This window comes from Corvus brachyrhynchos, unplaced genomic scaffold (genome assembly GCF_000691975.1).
Source record: "Corvus brachyrhynchos isolate BGI_N302 unplaced genomic scaffold, ASM69197v1 scaffold23, whole genome shotgun sequence".
In the NCBI taxonomy this organism is placed as follows: domain Eukaryota; kingdom Metazoa; phylum Chordata; class Aves; order Passeriformes; family Corvidae; genus Corvus; species Corvus brachyrhynchos.
This window is the reverse complement of record NW_008238983.1, coordinates 3,750,685-3,772,728: the sequence shown is the minus strand read 5'-3', so window position 1 is coordinate 3,772,728 and position 22,044 is coordinate 3,750,685. Positions and strand designations below refer to the sequence as shown.

The following is a 22,044-nucleotide window of genomic DNA, read 5'->3' as shown; positions in this document are numbered from 1 at the left end:
CATAGGAAGTTATCTTCAATAAAGTTACTCTTTAGTAAGGGATAGTAAGAACCAGATGATCTGTGCATTTTTACCAGCAGATTTCTTCAAATCACTTGCAGGGAGGAAAATGCCACAGAAGATCACCAAATGTGATAGATGTGTCTGTATATAGTAGACTCTCCTTACAATTCTTGGGTTACAAAGTCATCAGAAAAATCTGAATCTCCCATCTTCTATGAATACTATTGTCTAAAAGCTGGCTAAGAAATAAATCCACAAAGACACAGCTGCAAGAGTACACATACTACAATATATTCAGACACTTTCTGCTCAACAGAATTCTAGGAATTGTCAGTTTAGGAAATGTTGACCACTTGTTATCAAAATCACTCCAGGGAAAGCAAATCCATTTCCATCCAAAGCATACCATGACTTAACTAGTAGATAAAAAATTACTATTTTATCCAATCTGCCTTGATGTTTTACAGGGTGGCACAGCTTCTCACTTCTGAAAGGCTTGCGTCAGACTGGATCTCTGTCATATTGCTACAAATATCATTTTTTGCACCTGCCAAGAAAAAAATGGATCGACCCAATGCTAGTGTCACCACGGGAAGAAGCAATGCTGAGCACTTTAAATTTCCTATTTTCATTTATAGCTTACTTTACAGTAAGGCAAGCAATTACAAGAAGGTTAGGACTTTAGACAAACACAGGAGGAAGGCTACTTGAGGTCCTACATCAATTTATTAAGTTCCAATGGATCAATGGCTCCAAATGGAAAGTAAAAGTGATTCTTAGGGGGGATGTAAATGTCACATAAATTAAATGGCAATATATCCCACTAAATGTTTTTATTCTTATGACTCATTGTGTTGACTTTTCCAATTTCCATCTGGTGTCACTCACGTTACCAGCTCTAGCCTATATGTTGAAAATGGATTTTCATTGCCATGTTGACAACTATCCTTTCTTTTCCCCAAAATTTCTTTTTATCTCTAGTGTTTCTTTTACTTCTCTTCCAAACAGCTGTTTGAGAAAAGCAGACTAGCAGAAGAATCTAATGTCAGTGACAGTGTTATCCTCATATTACTACAAGAATGTAAAGGATTTTTTTCTCAGTTTCAGCAACAAAAAGTCAGCTACTTCAGTGACTGAAGTGTACTTGCTAAAGATACTCACTGCTGCTACTCAGAGGAAGATGTGATATGTAATTGAAGAGTACATTATGATTTTGAAAGAAACTATGGGGATTTTTTTCCTCAGTGATGAGAAGCACAGAAGTAGAATATTATGAAATATATATATATACACATTAGCAAAACTTAGTGAAAATGTCAAGCCATGAATTCCTCCCTCTTCTTAAAACATTATTTTAGAGTAAAACAGATATCTCTTCTCTAATAACTGTTATATGAGTGAAGATTGAAGAACTCGGGTGTAGTTTCTTCCAGTGCCTATAAACAAACCTTCCAATTTGCAATCCCACCTTCACATTACTCTTTAAGACAGACAGCTCTATGACAGCAAAGAAAAATAAATACCAAAACCACAAAAAGTACACCAGTTTTGAGAGAGAAAGGTGTTTAAAAAAGGTCCATACACTGAATGTGATAGAAAGTCACTCTCACACTGTTGAAAATTTTGCACCTTTCTGGCAACTAGTGAGGTAAAATGTCAAACACCCTTGACAGACAATGAGGTCAGCAAGAAGTCATGTCACAGAGCAACCAGATCATAGCAGCAGCATTGCTGCTGTCATTTGCATCCTCAGCCCTGACAGGTGCTGCATGTGAGTTCCATCTGCTCTGCAACTGGACAGCAGCCTCTTCAATGTCTCTGTGCCTTGGGGTTTTTCCAAATCCTGTTCCATAATCTTTTCCAATTTAATTTCCCCTCCAAAAGCTTTATTTATGCAAATTGCTGAGGTTTGCTATAAATGGTCATCCATTTCAAGGTATGAAAGTTTTTTCCACAGTATCAACATCTTTAAAAACATCTTACTGTTTTCATTAACAAACTCCTTTTATTCATTACCTTATAGGAAACCTTCTCATTAGGAAAAAACCTCCAGTTCTATAGAACAATATTCTGGAAATAAATCTGTGGTTGATTATGTCACCTGGACTTCTTTGCCTTCCTCACTTAGGGGAAATTTTTCACTGAGTTATTAAATAAAGATGATTTTTTTTCTTAGGGGCCCTGGAGGAGAATAAGGAAGGAAAAATTATGTACTAGCTTAGTAAAAAGGATTCTAAAGATGAAACAGGGGTATGCTAACACAAACACGTAAGTTAGGTATAGATAGGAAAAAGGAATATAAGATAGAATAAATAACAATAGTCTAGGGGCAAGAAGGGTAAAAAGCACAGATGATAGCAAGTCAGGGTGAAGAAGGTACTGCATTAGGCATCTAACACCTTTGACATCTGTGTATTAATACAAAAGCGCAGTGAGCAAGCCTAGAAAATCACACCATTTTTTGCTTTAAAAGTTCAAAACCACATAATAAGCATAATAGAGAGCTGGTGCAGTATCCCACAGGACTGGAAGATTATGGTAATATTATGTGCAGGAAAGACAAGAAGACCAAAGGAGGAGTAATTTTTGAAAGAAACTATATGGCACAAACATAAGCTTTTGTAGTGCAAAAGTGGAATAGAAAATGCAGTAAAGAATAGACTTTGGCTAAGCCACTGTAATATCATTCAAAACATAGCAAAGCAAACACCTCAAAAATATAAAATACATTGTATTGATAAATATAAGTATAAAGGAATTAGAGGCAAAGAAAGAGGTAAAATAGACAAAGTCAAGGCACAAAAAAAAAAGTCAGTGATATCTAGGATGAAATAATTCTGTAAGAGAATTAGGAATTGAAGCAAGATTGGAAATTTTGATTCAATACTCTGGAGAATGCAGTGTGTTACCACAGCAGCATTCTTTTTACAAATAAATGTAGGGCAGGTAGCTAATACAATTTATATCAGCAACAAGATGTTATGATGTCTGCATTAAACAGGAAAGATTAATTGAAGAATTTGGATGTGAATGGCCACCCTTTGCAATCCTATTAGCTGTGTTACAATATGTTTTACAACCAAGAGACATGAGGCGCTGAGGAAATCCATAAACTATTTCTAGGTGAGAAGTGATGTAAACTCACCCTGAAGGGGATGGAATAACACTGGACAAAGTGTGCAGCTGTAAGCAAGGCAACTGTTAACTTATGGGATGACTCAGTAATAAGACATTCAGAAAACCCAGCAACCCAGCAGCAGCACATTAACATGTTGATAAAATAAAACCAGCTCAGCATGAGAATCAGGCATTCTCAAGGACCACACACTGTTCACTGCAATTTACAGGTTTTCAAAGCGTGGGCCAAATGAATTTACTACTAGTATAGAACATGAATTGGCTGAAGCAGCTTCAGAATAATTATTCATTCGCTGATTAAAAATATGTATTTTCCACTCCAATTCCTCTCTAAATTCTTCCTATGATTGAATAATTATCATGCCTGGTGGACAGAGAAAAATTACTAAATGTCAACCATCTTAATGTTCGTGAGGCAAAGATCACTGAATATGATTTAACGGCATCATCTGGATTCAAAAAAAAACCCCTGATATATAAGGAGGATTACTACCTACAAGAAAAATAAAGTATATCTTCTCTACTGAAGCAACAATGGGAAGGGTTCAGCTAAAATAATGAATTCATTTTGAACACCACACCTTAAGAGAGGTGTGGAGAAGGCAAAGAGGAACTCTCACGACTATCCTGGCACAAGTGAACAAACTGGTGCTGCTACATTATAGAAACAAAGGCGTGTGAGAGGGGAGAAGTGGTTACAACTTAGAAATATAAAAGACTTCAGTAAACAGGACAGGGGTTAATCTGTTATCCATATTTACTGAATGTGCAAGAAGTAATGTTTAAAATGATTTGTAACTAAGAAAAAAAAAAAAACAAAACAAAACACAAACCCCAGCCCAGTGAATTAATTTTTTTTGGTAACTTTTATTATAATCACATCTACAGACAGAACTAGCACACATTAACATAGTACAATTCATCTCTTAAGACTCTCTTGGAGATTAACTTCCTTTTCCACCTCTATCCATCCTTAATCTTGTAAGTGCTATACCCAGAAGACCAACCCTGAACTTCATTTTATTTATACTGAAAAAAGTAACAAAAGGCCATTACATAATGTATACTTTCAGATATGTTTCACATCCACAGAATAACTGAACAAAGGAGGAGAACCAATCTTAATCACACTGACCCTATTTTGTAAAATAAAAAATAATAAAGTGTTCCATTAATGTAGGTTCAACATAAAATAAGTAATATTTGCAGGCTGGCTTTCACAGCTGTCTAGGGATTAAACATAATTTGAAAAACTAAATGCTTACTCATATTTTGTTTAGTAGTATCTCATGTTATGTTTGCTTTTTTAGAATTGCCACTTTAGACTACTGGATTTTCAGAAGTACTTTATAGCCTCACTGGAAACAGGAAACAGCCTGAGGGCCTGAACACAAAATGGTTAATGCTTATGTACCCACTGTATCTTCAAGGAAAGAAAGATGGAATGATTCTAAGCATGCAGAAGAAACGCTGTCCAAACGAGGAAGAATTGTGTGAAAACTGTAATCTCATTGCTATTAAGAATGACCTGTCTCCAATACAACAGTTGATTCTCTTAGATATTTCAGCTGTTTCAAATCACACTTAGCTCTAGTGTGATACATCATTTAGCATCAAACATAAAATGTTATGTTTCCAAAGAGACTGTCATGGAAAGAAGCAGAGGAAACAAATAAATATTGCTTAATTTAGAGAAAACTGCTTAAAAAAAAAAAAAAAAAAACCTAACGTTTTATTAAACTGGCAAACTACTTCATTAAACTTGAAATTTTCCAGATTTCTTTTATTATGTATTTCCATGTGTTTTTTACTTAAGCAGAAATACAAATACCATACATAGCCAGTGAACAGGGATGAACCTGAGTTAGGACAGGTCATTTCCAAACTCTGTGAGCTATTCCCCAGTCTTAGTTTACAAATGCCTTATCTTTGCAACAGTCTAACAGGCAACAACATTTCTATACAAAGAATTCCATAGAAAGACTTCCAAAATACAAGAAAATTCAAGCACCTAGACTTGGCAGTTTGCATAGGTCTTACTTAGTGCTGGAAGCCCAACACCAACACACTATAGAAAGATGGGTTTGTTTTTTACTTTTTTTTTTTTTTTTTTGCTTTTCACTCCTTGTGTAGTGTTAAATGGGTAAAGCTGCACATCTTCAGAGAATTGTATGTCATATGTACCCTGAGTTACGTGTTTCACCTGCCAATACACAGCTCAGACATGCTGGCTCTTTTCTCCCCATGAACAATTTTTTTCTCAATCCTTCCCCAAGCATTATGACACACAACCTCCACGAAATTGAAGGTTTTTGAAGAGATAAGCAAATCCCACCAGGATGTGTTTACAAAGAAAGAGCCCAGAGATTTTATGTAAAGCAGCCCAATTGTTAGGAAAAATTCCAAGATGAAACTGAGATAGAATGCTGTTCTCAACACCTATACACTCATAACTGTATTCTATAATTTTTGATAATCCCAAATGATGAAGAAGACTTGATTACAATGGTAATAGCAGTGCTCCCTCTCTAGGCTGAATACTGATTGTTAGTTTTGTTTGAGTTCAAAACAGAAAAAGCCCCACCAGTTATGGAATTATGATTTAATTTATATTTCACTAAGTAGTCTTCATGTGCTGCCCAATCACCCATATAACACATATTTCTGGGAGGTAATAGGGCTACAGATTAAGCAGAGTGGATATAGTTTTGGGGGAGGGATGGTGGTGGCGGCTGTATTCTTTAATTATAATATATTAAATGGACAAAAAAGCAGCCTAAAGCTCTTCATCAGTTCTGAAGCCTTTGCTGTTTTGCAAACAACCAGGCAGTGCGCAAATAGATAAGAGGTCAGTGCCTATGCACAAACACTGTTGCAACTCAATAACTCCCATTACTTCCCATACCTATTAGTAGATAATGACTGATATATTATAAAAACCGACTTTATAATTAATTAAATATTCATAAATAATAGCCTTTATGCACTGAAAATTATCCAGGAACTGTAGCTGTACATCATGAACACTCTTGATAGCATTGAGTATTCTTAAAAGAACCAAGGTACACCATAAAATCAATGTTTAAAAATTAGCAAAGACTGAAAAAACACTAGAAAAAATATATTTGTAAGCTTATGCAAAGTATCATAGTGCCTTATTATCTGTATTTGTGTACTGATACCTAGAGATAGTCTTATGGATAGATGTAAAGGGACTTATCACATGATTGCTGATGTCTGAACAGTTTCTTAATGTTTCTCTTTGCTGCTGTGCCATATGGTCTCTTACATGGTTTCAGGGCATTGCTGCACCAATTAGGCCTGCTCAAGTTTAACCAATTTTTGTGGATCCTGGTGATACAGCCCAGGAAGGCTATACCTGGAAGAGGTATGACAGTACTTAGAAGCCCACTACAACAGAAGTTTCGTATGCCCAGATTAATATATTTTGATGCTAAGAAACAAGTGTTCTATGTTTCAGCTACATAATAAAGTTTCTCACAGAGGACTTCAGACTCATTTTAGCCTGTCACAGTAAACCATTTGTTCACAAGCACCAATTGTTTAAAAGCACTCAGTTGTTAATTGAATTTCAAAGCATTCAGTTGTTATTTTGCTATATTACATCATACAGATGAAAGCCAAACATCCATGATTAACGGGAAATATGAAGTGAGAAGCAATGAACATAAGAAGCATGTCCTAAGCAAAGAACAAGACACATAAAAGGAACTTTGAAATAGCAGGACCCACAAAGCACAGAAAGCAAGCCAGTGATCAAGAACTGAGTTAAGAGTTGGGCCACATTAGAACGTAATGAACATTACAAAAACACTGTTTATAATTTTGGAAATTTTGTTAATAGAAACACATAAAGGATAATGCAACAATCATTAAAATTCTAGGAGTAAAATATGTGTATTAAAAAGGCTTGTAATTTGATTCCCCTTATAATTTTATATTATAGCCTTATGTGGAAGATTTAATAATTCTAAAATATTTGGCAGTGTTTGACTTACAACACTGTAGTATTTCAGTGAGGTCACTTATTAGTATTTTATTATATATATAATTTTGTATATTGCTTTGGATGTGAAAGTTTCTGCTCAATGTATCCTGAAGGAAAAGTGCAATTAAGCACTTCCTAGGCAATACGAGTGTTCAGCTCAGCTCAAGTTCTCATTTTGCACTTCTCTTCCAGGACAAGCTCTGATCACGTGTATTCCATATAAAATTCAATCACTCCAACTGTCCATTTCATTACTAAAGCAGGCTGTTCATTGTGGTCCTTAAATCAATTAAATCAACTACCTGACAAATACTTATAGGACATCATTAAAAGGCTATGAAAAAAGTCGCTGCCTCCTAAGAATTATGTGAGCTATTAAAATTACCCTTTTATTAAAATTAGGGTGGAAACCAATGAAGTGTCTGAAAAATTATAAGTTCTGAACATAGTACTATTAAGCACGATCTGAGACAAATATGTAAGGTTGATGGTTAACTGGAAGTTAGAAAAAGTTAGCCTCAGGAATAAAGAGCTGTTTTATTCTTCTTTTCTGCTACAAAATTAGTCTCAGAACAAGGCACAGCTTTGTTTAAGGAAGAAGTTGCCCAAAGCATATCTGGACAGAATTAAAAAAAAAAATAAAGTACATGTGGTGAACTTTGTATATCTGATCAAATCCTGTCAACAGTAATGGAAGTTAAACACAAGCTTAAATAATTTTTGCAATGCTGGGGTCTCCCCTACACAGCAGCACATGAATATATCAACATACCCTGGCCCTCAGACTCCTGTGGTTTTCTGCATACAAACTCCAGGTTTGCAATACAAGAGGGCATCAGAAATCCACTGGCAATGAGGAGCTTCTGCAGTGCTGTCCAGCCCTGAGTCTCCTGGTTCTTCACATGCATGACTCTTCCGCCTGAACAAGCACCCAGCACTTTAAGCATGGCCTAATTGACAAGAGCACCTGACTGCTGCTGTTAACCAAAAGGCCTTTCAGAGAAAGTACCAAAACACACAGAAAGAGGGAGATTAACTCTTATTTACTCTCCTTCAGGATTTTTTTTTTCAAGTAGCAAGAGGGTCTCTAGTGTGGTCTTTTTGAAGTGCAAAATCTTTGAAGCCCTTGTGGATAGCAATGTGGCCTAACAAAAAAGAGGGAGGAGAGCTGATAATTGTCACCATTCATTTCTCATGTAAATCAGTTGTCACAAACACCTAAGGAGCTAGAAAAGAGCTCTAGTCTGGTCTAAAACTATCATAAAGACTTCTGGACTATCTGGAGATAAAGGTGTTTTTTTCCTTTGGCTTTCCTTGGAGAACTTGATTGAATGCTGTTAGAGAGACATTTCTAGAGATATAAGGGTTTAGTTTCTCTGAAAATGTTTCTGTACTGCACAAGATATTGTGAGGCTATTAAGAAATTATGGTTAAATCAGGGGAAAATGGTGTTTTAAAATTTGTTAAGGCTGGACATTTCACTCCCATTTTTAAGGAAGTACAATTCCTTTTGCCTTTTGTTCCTGAATTCTCTTAACAATACCAAAAAGTGACAGTCTTTCACAGTGCTTTACATCAGAGAGGATGGATATAAATCCATTGCAGAAAAACAGTTTTATTTCTGAAGCATGTTTACTTCATCATATCAGTCCAATAAGAGATAATTCTAATTTTTTTCTTATTTCTATATTCATACCTCAGACAATTTAAAATATTTCTACGCTGTAAAAGGTAGGGTAGGTAAAAAGGGATTTATTTGCAGGCAATGTATACCTAGGCTTCTCTGTTTACCTTCACAAGAAAACAACCAAGTTTACTTTGGCAAAGGTAAGATCTTTTAACCTAATGCCAAAAATTACAGATCAGTGTCACTACTTTTAATTTAGCAGTTCTCTTTTCTATTTAAATAGCCCTTCCCAGTTTGTCCTAAGTACTGCAGCCTCCAAAGGACAAAGTCACAGCTACAAACTCATTCAGACTGTTTCTGCACATGTCTGAAAAGATGGTGCAGCTACATTGTGCATGTAAGAACAGCACCCATGATTGTCAGGAACCTGTGCTGTTGTGACCTTTATGTCTTGTTTAAAATCTCTGTCGGCTCGTGGGCCCTGAAACATGTCAGTTATTTACTACTGCAGCTGTACAGAAGGATGAATTTTTTTCTTTCACTGCCACAGCTTAGGCATGTGTTGCTTAGACTAACTGGTCGTCACACTAGATATAAATTATTTTGACCGTCAGGAGAACACACTAAATACACAAGTTCCACAGATCAGCAATCAACCTTATCTGACAGACTAACCCTAGAAACAGTTTTAAAAAGCATTTTTTCCTTTTGATCATCTAGACAAGTTTGGTGACAGACACTTTTCAGTCTCTCCTTTATACACAGGATCTAACAGTTTCCAGCATAAATAATATATTTACCTACCTAAAATTCTAACTAAATTATGCACACTGGGATTGAAAGAGCAAAATCTACTGTTCAACAGGTGCAATTTGCAGAGATGAAATACAAGGGATTTTACAACAGAGATGAGGAGATTCTAGCAATTCTTTCAAAAACATATTCTGAAATTGTCCTGTACACATTTCCAGGCTTTTCTGAAGATAATCACAAAATCATTAACTTTTCACCTCCAGAAGCTCCACAAATAAGAAGAATCACTTCAATTGACCATGTTTCCTCTTCCCTCCCTAACTTCAAAGAACACATTGATAGATTGAATTATTTCATCTTTCTAAAACACTTTCCTAACTGTCTACATACTCTTTTTGTCCCTTAAAATGATTTTACCTCCCTCTTATCCACACAACACTGTCTGCAAATTCTCTTAATCTCATCTCATGGGAGACTTCCTCTTTGGTGACTTACGGCATGCTACATCATCTTTCTGTACCTGTGCTTGGTTTTTTACCCATCTCATTCCATGTTTCAGGTGAAGTATACTGCCTGCCTTACCTGAAGCTTTTAGAAGTAAGCACATTTTAAAAATGCCTTAAACCAAATGTAAAAAAATCAGTTCAAAACATATAACAGAATTTTACTTTCCCCCTCCTTAATATTCTTTAAAATATTTTGTACTAAGTTTGTATTAAATGTAACAGCAAGAAAATTAAACTGACATGAGTAAACAAATATGTATTAACCCAGAATAAGAATTTAAGAAGATATAATGTTGGTAAATAACTTTCTAGAAAACTTTTTTAAGATTTAATTTGTAAGGCCTTAAGCTTCACACTTTTCTGTCCATGTTCCTATCAAAACTATGACACATAATTAGATTTGTCTTTCTTGTAAGGGAATTCACATCATGTCAGTTCACTGGAATGAGCAATTGCAACTCTTTCTTTTGTTAAGTCACCACTTTAATTTTGTTGGCAAAGTCTATTACAAGAGGCAGATATAGAAAGAGAGAGAAGTATTCAATACTTAACTGTTAAGAGAGTTTTACTGGGATGAGGAGAAAATAATCACATTTCCACATACCTGTACAAAACTGTTGAAATTCTGTATCTTATTACACTAATGTTATGATTCTTCTCTTCATTCTAGCTGATAGGGAGTTTTATGTCTAGATAATCCTAATCAGAGAAATCACACAATCTCTAACCATCCAAAATGAATGCTTCAGCTGTTGATTGACTTATCATAGTACACTGAACTTATCACAGTGCTACCTCAGCTAGTGATTGCTTATTAAAAGTCACATTCTAGCGACTAACATTTTAATATTTATCATATAATTGCTAGAAAAGATATCTTGAATTTTTATCCTCCTAATATTTTTATTTTCTGTACAAATAAGAAAGCATATACTACACAGGCAGTATTGGTCATGTGTACAGAAAGAAATGATCATATAATGATCAAATGATCAAATAATCTGACATTAAAAGAAAAGATGAGATCTTAAAACAGTGTTCTAATTTTGTACTAATTTTGATTGATAGTATTTACTCCTTCAGCTGGGAGGATATTATAATAACTCACAAAGTAATAATCTGACACTGATTTTCAATCACTACAGCATATTTGAATGTTATTTGAACAAGACTATAATAATTATTATTTTTGTAAAAAAATAATAAAAACATCTTTACTTTTGAAAGAATGAGAACCCCCACCTTAAGTAAAAGCAGGATTGTCATCTTGATTCTCTTTCCTGCTCTTTACAGAGAATAGTATATTTGCATCTAGAAACTTTCATCAGACTGGAAGCTAGAGATAAGTAAGCAAATATGGATTATCACACAGAAAACTCCTTCAGAAATTAAGAATGTGATCTATACTGATTGCAGATACCTACAAGCATTATCTTTAAATATAAAGGTATTAAGCTAGTATTCATTTAGCACAACCAAAACCACTCATTTTGCTGAATTTCAATGAAAATACCAGGAAAATATACAGCATTCCTGTGCTGTTCTTGGTCTTTTTTTGGATGCAGGCTGGTATGAATTTTCCCAAGCCAAAACAAGAAAATAAAATGAAAAACAAGAATGCTATCACAGACCCTGGCTTTCTCTTAAACGTTACAGGATGCTGAAGTGAATATTGCCTTGAGCTAGCTAAATATTAAAGTATTCTACAGAGATGTAATGCACTACTACAATAAAAATATGTTCACAAATGCCTTGAACCAGTTAAGTATGCTACAGAGAACTAACACAGCAGACTAAAAATCTATTTCTATGTGGTAATGACAGTCAATTTCTGTGAGATTTCTCCAATCAATACTCATAGGCTCTTCAAAAGGAAAAAACCCAAAAAACAAAGATGGTTTTGTCCTATGCCTGAATTGGTTTGTTATTTTACAGTCACTATTAAAATTCATACATACATATATATCTCTAAAGCAAGGTATATTGTTGGTAGGCTTAGAAAATATGTGCTGGAAAAGACTACGTCTTTGTTTCATATAATTATCCTCTTGCCACGAGATGGCACCAAAAGATTAAAAATATCTGCATTCCTAAGGTTCCCATCTGAACAAACTTTTCAGGGAATTGCACAAGAAATGTCTTCATTATTCGACTTTCAATTTTGTTAGCAAGTTATGAATATCATTCTGCTTACTTTGACAAACTACTGAAATGAAGAGACTTACCACAGAGTTAATGGAGAAAAATATTGTTATGCTACAGCTTAAGTTTCCTACAAATTGCAAAGAGCAAGCTGTGGACATTTAGAATTATATATTTCTGCTATTGGACAGGGAAGTAAAAATATATCCAGTATATTAATAAAAACTGAAAAGACATAAGAAAAAATAACTCCAAAACCATCAACAATGTATATATAGTTTCCCCTGAGGAAAATTTGTGAAACTTCAACAACATATGAATTATGAATTATTTCTTCACTCAATTTTCCCTCCCAACCGCAATTTAAAAAAATAATAAAAAAAAAAGTTTATCTCAAATTTAGTGAGCTCTTAAAAAAGCTGTGTGGTATATAATGTGAAAACTGAAGAAACTCTATTTCTAGCTTGTAGGATATCATATTGTCAGATGAATGCTTTTCTATTCCCATGGCAAAACCTCATCCCTTATGAAGAGTATTACTCTCTGACATGAACAGCTTGGAGTGGATAACTGCATAAAACCAAACCAAAACCAAACCCCATAGCCCATGTAGGACAAAAAAACTCAAACCATAATCACTTCACTGGCAATTATTTTATGTAGCACATTTATCTATTAAAATTCCAGAAAAAGAACCATTAAAAAATGGTTCATAACCTCTGACCAGAAAGAAACCAAGCATCTCAGAAAATAAAACTACTAATTCCACAGCAAATTACAAGTCCCTATAGCTTTTTCCTTTAAAGAAAAATGTTAAGATTATAAAAGAAATATGTTTGTGTCAGTATTCTCCTGATCTTCATCATCAGTATTTCTGATTGTACAGAAACATATTAAGCTACCTTCAAACATTTTTTCTGCACATCACTTCATTTTAGCTCATATATTTTAAAGCACTAATGGATTACTCTTCAAAAGTCAGTGCTTGATTAAACATTAGAATCATTGAGATGAATTCCATTTACTTAGATAGAACTGAATACTTTAAAGTTTTTTTTTCCTGTCATCATGCCATTATGACATCACATTTTTTCATTTTATTTTCCTCATAACTAATATCCCAGTTTTAATGCGCTAAAATGTTAACTAAATAGCTTCTAAACTTGTCCAGGAATTAGTTCTTTAGTGCTGGAATATCACGATTTACTTTTTTTTTCCGCTTCTTTTTTTTTTTCCGCTTCTTTTTTTTTTTTTTTGTGAAAAGAAGGATTTTTATATACTAGAAGCAGAAATGGACTCCGACCTGCATGCACAGAGTAACAAGGAACCAGTCACATCACTAAAATGACCCAATGGTCATGGATACCTCTAAGGGAAAACTGCCTGGGTGCTTTCCCAGAGATTCAGCTGGAACCGTTTAACTGGCAGCTGTGGGGCTGATCCACCTAGGCCGCTTTTATCCCATTAGACCTGACTTTCACAGCCTGTCCAAGTGGCAAAACAACCTCAAACCCCACATACACAAGCACTTACTGGTTGGATCTTGATGGCTGCAGCTATGGAGAATGGAATGTACAGAACCTGAAATTTAACAAGAACTTGCTGCTCTGTTAACATAGAGGTTTTGGTCCTGTAATTTAGAAGGCTGAACTACTTTGAGCTTTACCACTGGTTGTAACTCAGCTAAGTGGTTGTTGTTTAAAAGCTCATTTGTAAGTTGTAAGTTCTGTTCTGAAGCACAATATAGCAAATGCATTTAAACCCTTGAAACCAGAGAAATGTATTTATACTGGTATTTAAAAAAAAAATCCCTTCTGATTTCATAGCTTAAATAACTGGTTTCTCCTTCATTATCGTAAAATTTTAGGCTACCTATCTAGAATATCTCAAGCCTAGTGACCTTTTTTAGTCGCATTATAAATTCTTCAATTCTCTAGAAGATTTATATTCATCAAAACTTTAATGGGATTATTACTATAATGCACTATGTCTTAGTTCTTTTTCCTTTTCTATTTCCTGTTATCCTGAACTCAAATAAAAAACTAGAGGAAACCAACGACAATTAGGATATATTCACAAATAGCACACGTTTCAGAGTGATTCAGATGCCTTGCTAATCAAGGATAGAAAGAAGAAATGTATGATTTTGTCTTAATTTTCCATCCTGTACGTATATTCCACACACTGTGCTTAAATTTTAGAGATGACATCAGTTTATTCTGGTCATCAGAATGATTAAAGACTATCTAAATAATATAAACGAATAAACATAGAATATATTTTCCACCTTAAGAAAGGTTTTCTCAAATTAATCAAATGGATCAGGGTATTATTTGGTTTGAAACCACTTAATAAGGGAAATTTTAAGGAATAGAATAAGCAATTTTATAATAGAGTACCACTAGAGAGGAAAATCCATCTATCTCTATCTGTTTACGTGCCATTCAGTTGTGACTACCAGAAAAAAAAGTAGCCCCAGTAACACATAACGCAATTGCTTTTAACTTCTTAATCAGAAACTTAATAAAATCCCCCCAAGTAATGGAGAGAACCAAATGTATCTAATATGCCTGGAACTCTGTTCACCCATTTTAATCACATCTCAGCATTTTAATGTCAGAAAAAACCTTTGTCCAACAGAGGGGAAAACAATCACACTTCCCTAAAACGGTTCTCACGATAGTGTTTTACATCCCACTCTTTTATTGACTCTAGAAATTTCTGCCAAAAGCCTGTGGAAACTGTCCCTAAGAGAAACAGAATTAGAAGACAAAAATGCTATTTAAAACTTGGCCATGGGAAGTGGGAAGCAGTAGTATATTTAGGGAACTTGGGTGTAATATGCTTAAGCAGATCTTATAATATATTTCATGTCATAATGAAATGTCTTACTTCTGCAATCTCAGAAGCAAGGAAATTTTTTTGATTTGGCTGCAAAGTAATTAGGTGTACCCCATTAACTCATTCATAAATTGAGGTCTACATTATTACTTACCACTTAGTACTATTCTGATTAACAGTGCTTTTATTTTTTAGCAGAAAGTCATGAGAGCAGGCTAGTAGCTCTGCATAGCTTACATCACAGAATCAAAATTACAATGCATGAAAAAATAATACAGCATGCAACAGTATTGACATGTAAAAACCTTCTCCCTACTAAATGAAATTAAAAAAAAATAAGAGATATCTGTAGCCATAATGAAAATATGATCTATAGCATGATGTACACTTTTTGTAAAAGAGTATTTGCATAATTTGTTATTCAAATTTATTCTTACAGGTGGAAAGGAAGTAAGAACTGAAATGTTGTCATTCTCTTGCTTCAATTCATCGTGTTTGCGGAGTTTTTGTTTTAAACACATTATGTTGGGTTTTTTCTTTCTATTCTTTCCACTTTTCTTGGGTTTTGTTTTGCATTTACTTCTAAAAACTGAAAGTCCAGATAATCTTCTGAATAATCTCAACATTTAAAAAGAAACAAGCAAACAAGCACCCATTAGCTTAAGAATTAAATCTTATCCATCTAATTAGCACATATAAACTTATGGTAAGTGTATAACTTATAATTTTCATGATGTAGAGAATCAATGACGTTTTATCATAGAGTTATAGAAAGGGCAGGGTTCTAGGGGACCTGAAAGATCTTCAACATTGTGTACTTCCAACCCCCTCCTACCATGGGCAGCGATGCCATCCACTAGTGTGGATAGGATATCCACAGCTCCACTGGACAACTTGTTCTAGTGCCTCACTACTCCATGAGCAAAGAATTTCTTCCTAATGTCTAACCTAAATGTCCACTTTTAACTAATTTTCTGGTGACACAGAGATAAAATGGATGTGCATTTATGGGTCCCAGTTCCACGCACCATGGAAAAGGCATCAGGCAAATGGCAGGTCACTACTTCTAAGAGAAAGGAATTTATACATTTATGGGATAAATTTTCTTGGAATTCTGAGAAGCAGAAGAAACTTAACCGTCCTCCCCCTATTGGCAATATTACCTCCAAATAATCACACATACTTTGGGTTCTTCTATCTTTTCTCGTTCTTGTTTAAAAACTCATAGATTTACTCCAAGTATTTTGCTTTTTGTGTAAGATATGAAATGTTCAAAACTCTCTTGATTCCAGTGGAAGTAAGAATTGGCTGTGAGAGCAACTAATGACAGAATGCGCAGCATGTAAGTGTCCTAGACACAGGTATATCTCTGTTTTACTTGTGCTTGCTATTAGGAGAGCATAACAATTAAAAGGATAATTTTTGCATACATTAAACAGATGGAAATATTTGAACTACTGACGTGTGGTAGACACATGCATGCAATAAAAAGTTCAGTTATATATTTATTTGATATTATTTTGGGGAAGAAAAATTAACAGTCCTCTAGGACACCTCATTTTGAGTCTTGCTAACAGTGCTGCAAATTACATTGGTATACATTCTTCTTATACAAAGAATGTGGGCATTATAGTATTGCAAAGTTCATGAGGATTTGCACTCATCTTTAAGGATCATGATCTGGTCTGGATAAGTGGTGGTATGTCATGTTCTTTATGTTGTAATGCAAAGCAGTGCAATAGGCTGATACAATAAACCCAATCTGTAATGTGGTAGGTGATGGAACATTAACAGTAAAATCATAAAACATACATGTACATACATTCATATATATCATACCATATACAGTTCTTCATGAGGTAATATTTGGAGAGAGTTTTTTGGTTTTCTTGGAAAACAGAAGAACACAGTTGTAGCTTTTGAGAAACAGAATTCTGGAAATATCTACTTTCAATTAATTTTTGAATCATTACCTTTACATAAAAACACATAAATGTTCTCTTCATTACATGATTCCCTACTGCTTTAAATATGGTTCAACTTTCACTTTGAGTTACAACTAAGAGATGCCAAAATAAAGTTACAAATATAAACATCATGTGAAGAATGATGTACATGTGGGAATAATATTAAAAAGGACACTTCCCATGTTACTTTTCATTATATCAAATTAACTTCCTAGATCTTTTTATTTCCCTGATGCAGCCTGTTAGTACATGGTACACACTTCCAGATAGCAGACTTGAGTTTATATCCCAGAGCAGATGCCCTGTGACAAGCTGGGAAGTACCTCTGAGATGATACTAGAGCTTTATGCCTCCTGCTGGACACACTTCTTTACCAAAAAAATGATAAATATTAGCCATTTCATGTAAGTTAATAAAGGCAAGAAACAATATTGGGACTTGCAGAAAAAGTCAAGTAATAAAAGGCTTGATATAAAAGTGAAATTAAGAAAGAAACTTTACAGTATTCTGCTTGCTAGAATGCAAGCCCTGTTTAAGATCAAGGTTGTCCCTGTTTTACCTCTACTGTAGACACACACACATTTGAGGTAATTGTCTCTGACATTTAATTATCAGGAAGACTGCATGTAAAAAGAAAGGTGTATAAGGGTTCAACTGGTAAATATTTGCCAGACTGCCCACATATGAAAAAATAGGCTGATAGGCCAGTAGAGGGAACATAAAAGCTCTATAGCCTTTGGTTGGGTGATGTTCTGGCTTCCCACCAGATGAAAACAGAGCAAAGAAAAAAAGAGTGTTCAGGTTCTATTGAGTTCTTTTTTTTTTCTGTGTGCAGTAATGCAGCCTGGTAATTATAATACACACAGCTCCCAGAGAAGATTTTTTTTCTGTTGCTCTATTGTAGAGTCATTAACCCACAGAAACAGGCATGTTAGGGAAGTCACCATGCCAAGGATTCAAAGCTGAAGAGATGTAAATCCAGGGAGCAAAAAGCAAGCCACTTTTATTACAGGAGTTCCTCTTGGCCTAAAGAGAGATTTGGAGGACATTTAGCGCTCAGAATACCATTGCTTCTTCTTTTCTTTCTTTTTGCTTTTAAGTTTTTCCAGAAGTTGGACAGTAGAGGAATTATGGGGTTTTTTTCTCATAAAGCAAGAGTTCACATTAGTAGATTTGAAGGTGCAGGATGTGCAGCATGTGTGTTTTTTTAATCATCCAATGTTTCAGTGAACTGTGCCTTTATTTAGAGCTTTCATTGATAGTTATATACTATTCAGAGCAAATGAAAGTGTGCTATGGCATGGCATCCTTACAGGGATTGAAGTCACCCTTCATAATATTTTCAGGCATATTTAAACTGCTCATAAGAAGATGATTTTTATTTTTCTAATTTCAATTTTCCTCCTTTACAATAAATGATGTATCAAATAGTATGTTAGTAGAAAGCCCATAGCAAATTCAATGGTAATACAGAATAAATATTCATGTGGTTCACTGAAGTCACTCACAAAATGTTCCTTACACCCTTATATTCTGCCCAAACAATCAGGGTTTTTCTTCCATTTCTGTCAGTCACATAATTAATAATAATGTCAAAGAATGAACAGCAGGTTTTTTTAAATCTATGAAGGACATACTGTGAAGTCCAGTTAAAACACCCTGGTTTTCACAAACATGATTTCAGGCGATAATGAATGAATTTAAAATAATATTATCATAGCCCCATATTCACCCCATTACTACTATTCAACGGTAGTTCAGTCTTAATTTGACCCCTTTTACCAGTGCTGCAACCTAGTGGTATGATAGGGTATAAAATTATACTCCTTTTCAATCAGCCTGTAAATATGGTTAGCAGACCTAAAAACTAAGTCAGCTCCACAGAATTATCCAGATGAGACAGGCTCTATTTCATTCATTTCATTTCTTTCCTTGGGAAATCATGCTGAGATCAGGAAATTACACTCTCAGAATCAGAGTGTACTATCTTCAAATTAACCTTTTCTGACTTTTACATTTAATTATTTAATAAGGAAAAAAACTTACATTACTTAGCTGAAATTTGTATACTGCTTTGCTTGTCTATATGTGTATTTTATGAATCTCTCTCTAAATTTAATTAATCATATGCTCATTCGCCTTCACATATAACATTATTTTGCTGCATTTTTCAACTACCGCTAAGCACAAAAAGAACAGTAGCCACAGTGTCTACTGTGAGCACATTTCAGTATTTCATCATTCTTCACGGATCCTTTGTCTATTGAGAACATGCAAGTGTGAAGTTTTAGTGTATCTATACTCATTTATTCAAATGCAAAGCCGGAAAGATAATTTAGGAATATATAAGATTCTACATACAGTCTTTCTAAGATGTATTTTGCTATTTTCTTTTCCACAAAATGTTTAAAGTATTATAAATATAAATCGTTGGCAAGGCAAGTAGCCAAGACATATTTTCCAATGCTATCCAAAGTAACAAAAAAAATCAAATAATCAGAATCAGTTTTCCGCTTAAATATATGCATTATAATCAACACTCTTCAGACATTTCAGTGTTCCTATTTAAGAGTACAAAATTGTCTTGACACCACACATAAAAAACCACAGACATAAATCTGAATTAAAATTAACAGAAACTGCTACAGAAATGACTACCTCTTCATTCAAACTTTTAGGTAACAAAGTATATAAAAATATGAGAAGACTCCCTCAGGCCCAAACCAGATTAAGAGTTCATAATCCGAGAAGTATTCCTCTCTTGACATAAGTCCATAGGGACTCTAAATAGCTGGTTTTCAACTCTTGAGGAAGATAAGCTGTCTTTCCTTCTTGCTTTCCTTAGTTCCCTAAGTTCCTTCTTTCATTTCCTCCTCTAAAGGAGCACAGACTGTTATTACATTCAAAAAGTAAGCAATTAATATAAAACTTTGTGTAGCTGTAAAAATCTCAATAAATCCTAGTACCAGGCTCAGAATATTCCTAGTAAATGGCATATGTGAAAAGGATTTAGAGATTCAGAAGTGTGTTCCAGTCTCCCACTCTCTGCTTTTCCCATCCAGTAATATCACCATGTAAATTTAAAGCCTACTACCTTTAAAAGAAGGAAAAAAAAAAAAAAAAAAAAAAAAAAGACACTATTTTTTCAGATCTGCTTCCTCACAGTGTGCACATACTCACACACTCACATATGCATCTGCACATACATGCACAACAAGTTGTATAATTAAAAAAATACCTTCAAAGCAACAGGAGTGATGTTGGGATAATACAGAGGCTTTTACTGGAATGAAAGACGAAGATTATAGGCAACAGCTCCATTTGTGTGGAAGCAACAGAGATGATAGGTCCGTTTTAAAATGCTGGCTGCTATTTGTCACTGATTGCACGTGTAGATGCATTCTCCTAAGCTGAAGGGCTGTTAGGTTTTTACAGCTGCAACTAGTATCATGTACAGTATGAGCCTGTTGGAGATTTCTTATGCAGCTGACAATGCCATCAATAGTTAGTAGTTGGGAGCATGGATTTAGATTTGTATTGTTCTGCATTAATTTAACACCACATCAAATATGGATTTTATTGCAGCAGTGACAATAAATGCTCACACAGGTGCGGACTAAATTTTTCCTCCCTCCACCTTTTCCCTTCTGCCCCCTGGTTTCCCCTTCTCCCTCCACTCCCCCTTTACTGAAATGTCCAACCAGGTAATTTTTTCCCCATTTGTGTGCATATAGCTCTGTACAGATATTTGAAATATTGCCTGTATCCACTCTGCTATCCCTCTCCACAGGGATTTCCTTCATAAGAAGCATTTTCTGTGAGTGTGGATAATTATTCTGAAATTCAGTCCAGGGCAGAATAAATAACAGTGAAAGCTGCAACAGACTTGCACAGGTATACAGAAAGTGAGGGCACATATGTGTATGTTTCATGCTATGTTCATAACTGTTACACTATGAAACATCGTGCTTTTTTCAATTCAATTAGAATTGTTCCCCCTATGCTGAATTTGCAAGAACTGAATACAGATGGAAACTGCTGCTCAAAGGAGAGCCTGCTTACTATGAGAAAAAAAAATATAAAATGCTTAGTGTTTCAATCTTGAATGCACATGATGATATCGGTTTACTTCGAGGAGAAAATGCACAGCAGTTATTTCCTATCCCTTGTCTCATTACTCCTGACACATATTTCGAAAATTCAAAAAGTTGTATACAGTAGAACAAATATACAAATTGCATTAAACAACATACTGCTCTAATATTGTAATTTTAATAATATCAACAGAAAGAAAAGAAGAAAGGTTCCTACCTTTTATTCTGCTGAGAAAGTGGTGTCCACCCCAACCAAACTGAAAAACGAGCTATTAGAGTCCTTTTTTGGTCAGTTTTCCCCTGTTATTTTTTAAGACTGATCCTACTTGGATCTAACTCAGGCTTTTTCTCTCAGCATCACTTAACTCTGGACAGTCCGGAACCAAAGCGAAGGGGGAGCTCTCCCTCCGACTGGCTGGCATTCAGAGCTTCTGGTTTTGGGAAAAAAAAAAAAAAAAAAAAAATTCAGAGGCACCACCACACACACACACCCGCAGCGTGCACAGACACTCACACACACACACACCTCTCACTCTCCCTCCTCGGAGGGGTGCGGGAGAGAGGCGCTGCTGCTGGAGCCGCAGCACTTACCCTGGGAAGGTTGGAGCCCGGGGAAGTGCAGGCTTCCCGAATACACAGTGATTTGCAAGTGAATGCGGTGGGAGGGTACAGCAAACGGAAAGCTTTTTTTGTGAAAGCCTGTCGCCCTCCCTTCGCTGCCAGAATGGTTCTCTGGTTTTGAAGTCTAAGCCTCATCTGCTTAGCCTGTAGTAATAATGAATACTGAAAACACCTCCACTTTTTGTGGAGTGTTTTTCTTCATTAAATGTAACCACTTTATTGTATCACCAGTGGTCTTACAGCAGTGCTTATAAAAGATACATATATATTTAAAAATGTCATGCTGCCAAGTTAAGGGAAAATCTTTGAGGGCTGAGATGAAAACATAGAGTAATTATTTTCT

At 35.0% G+C, this 22,044-nt stretch overlaps 1 protein-coding gene across 3 annotated transcripts in view; it reads right to left on the bottom strand.

Moving 5' to 3' along the window:
* Window positions 1–21,754, bottom strand: part of CDH10 (cadherin 10) — a 100,820-nt gene extending 79,066 nt beyond the window's left edge. The window contains exon 1 of one of the 3 annotated variants that reach the window (XM_017738750.1): window positions 21,672–21,754. The gene's annotated coding sequence lies outside the window, so the exon portion shown is untranslated. The other 2 variants (XM_008637181.2, XM_017738752.1) reach the window with 2 other exon arrangements.
* Window positions 21,755–22,044: the final 290 nt, after the last annotated feature.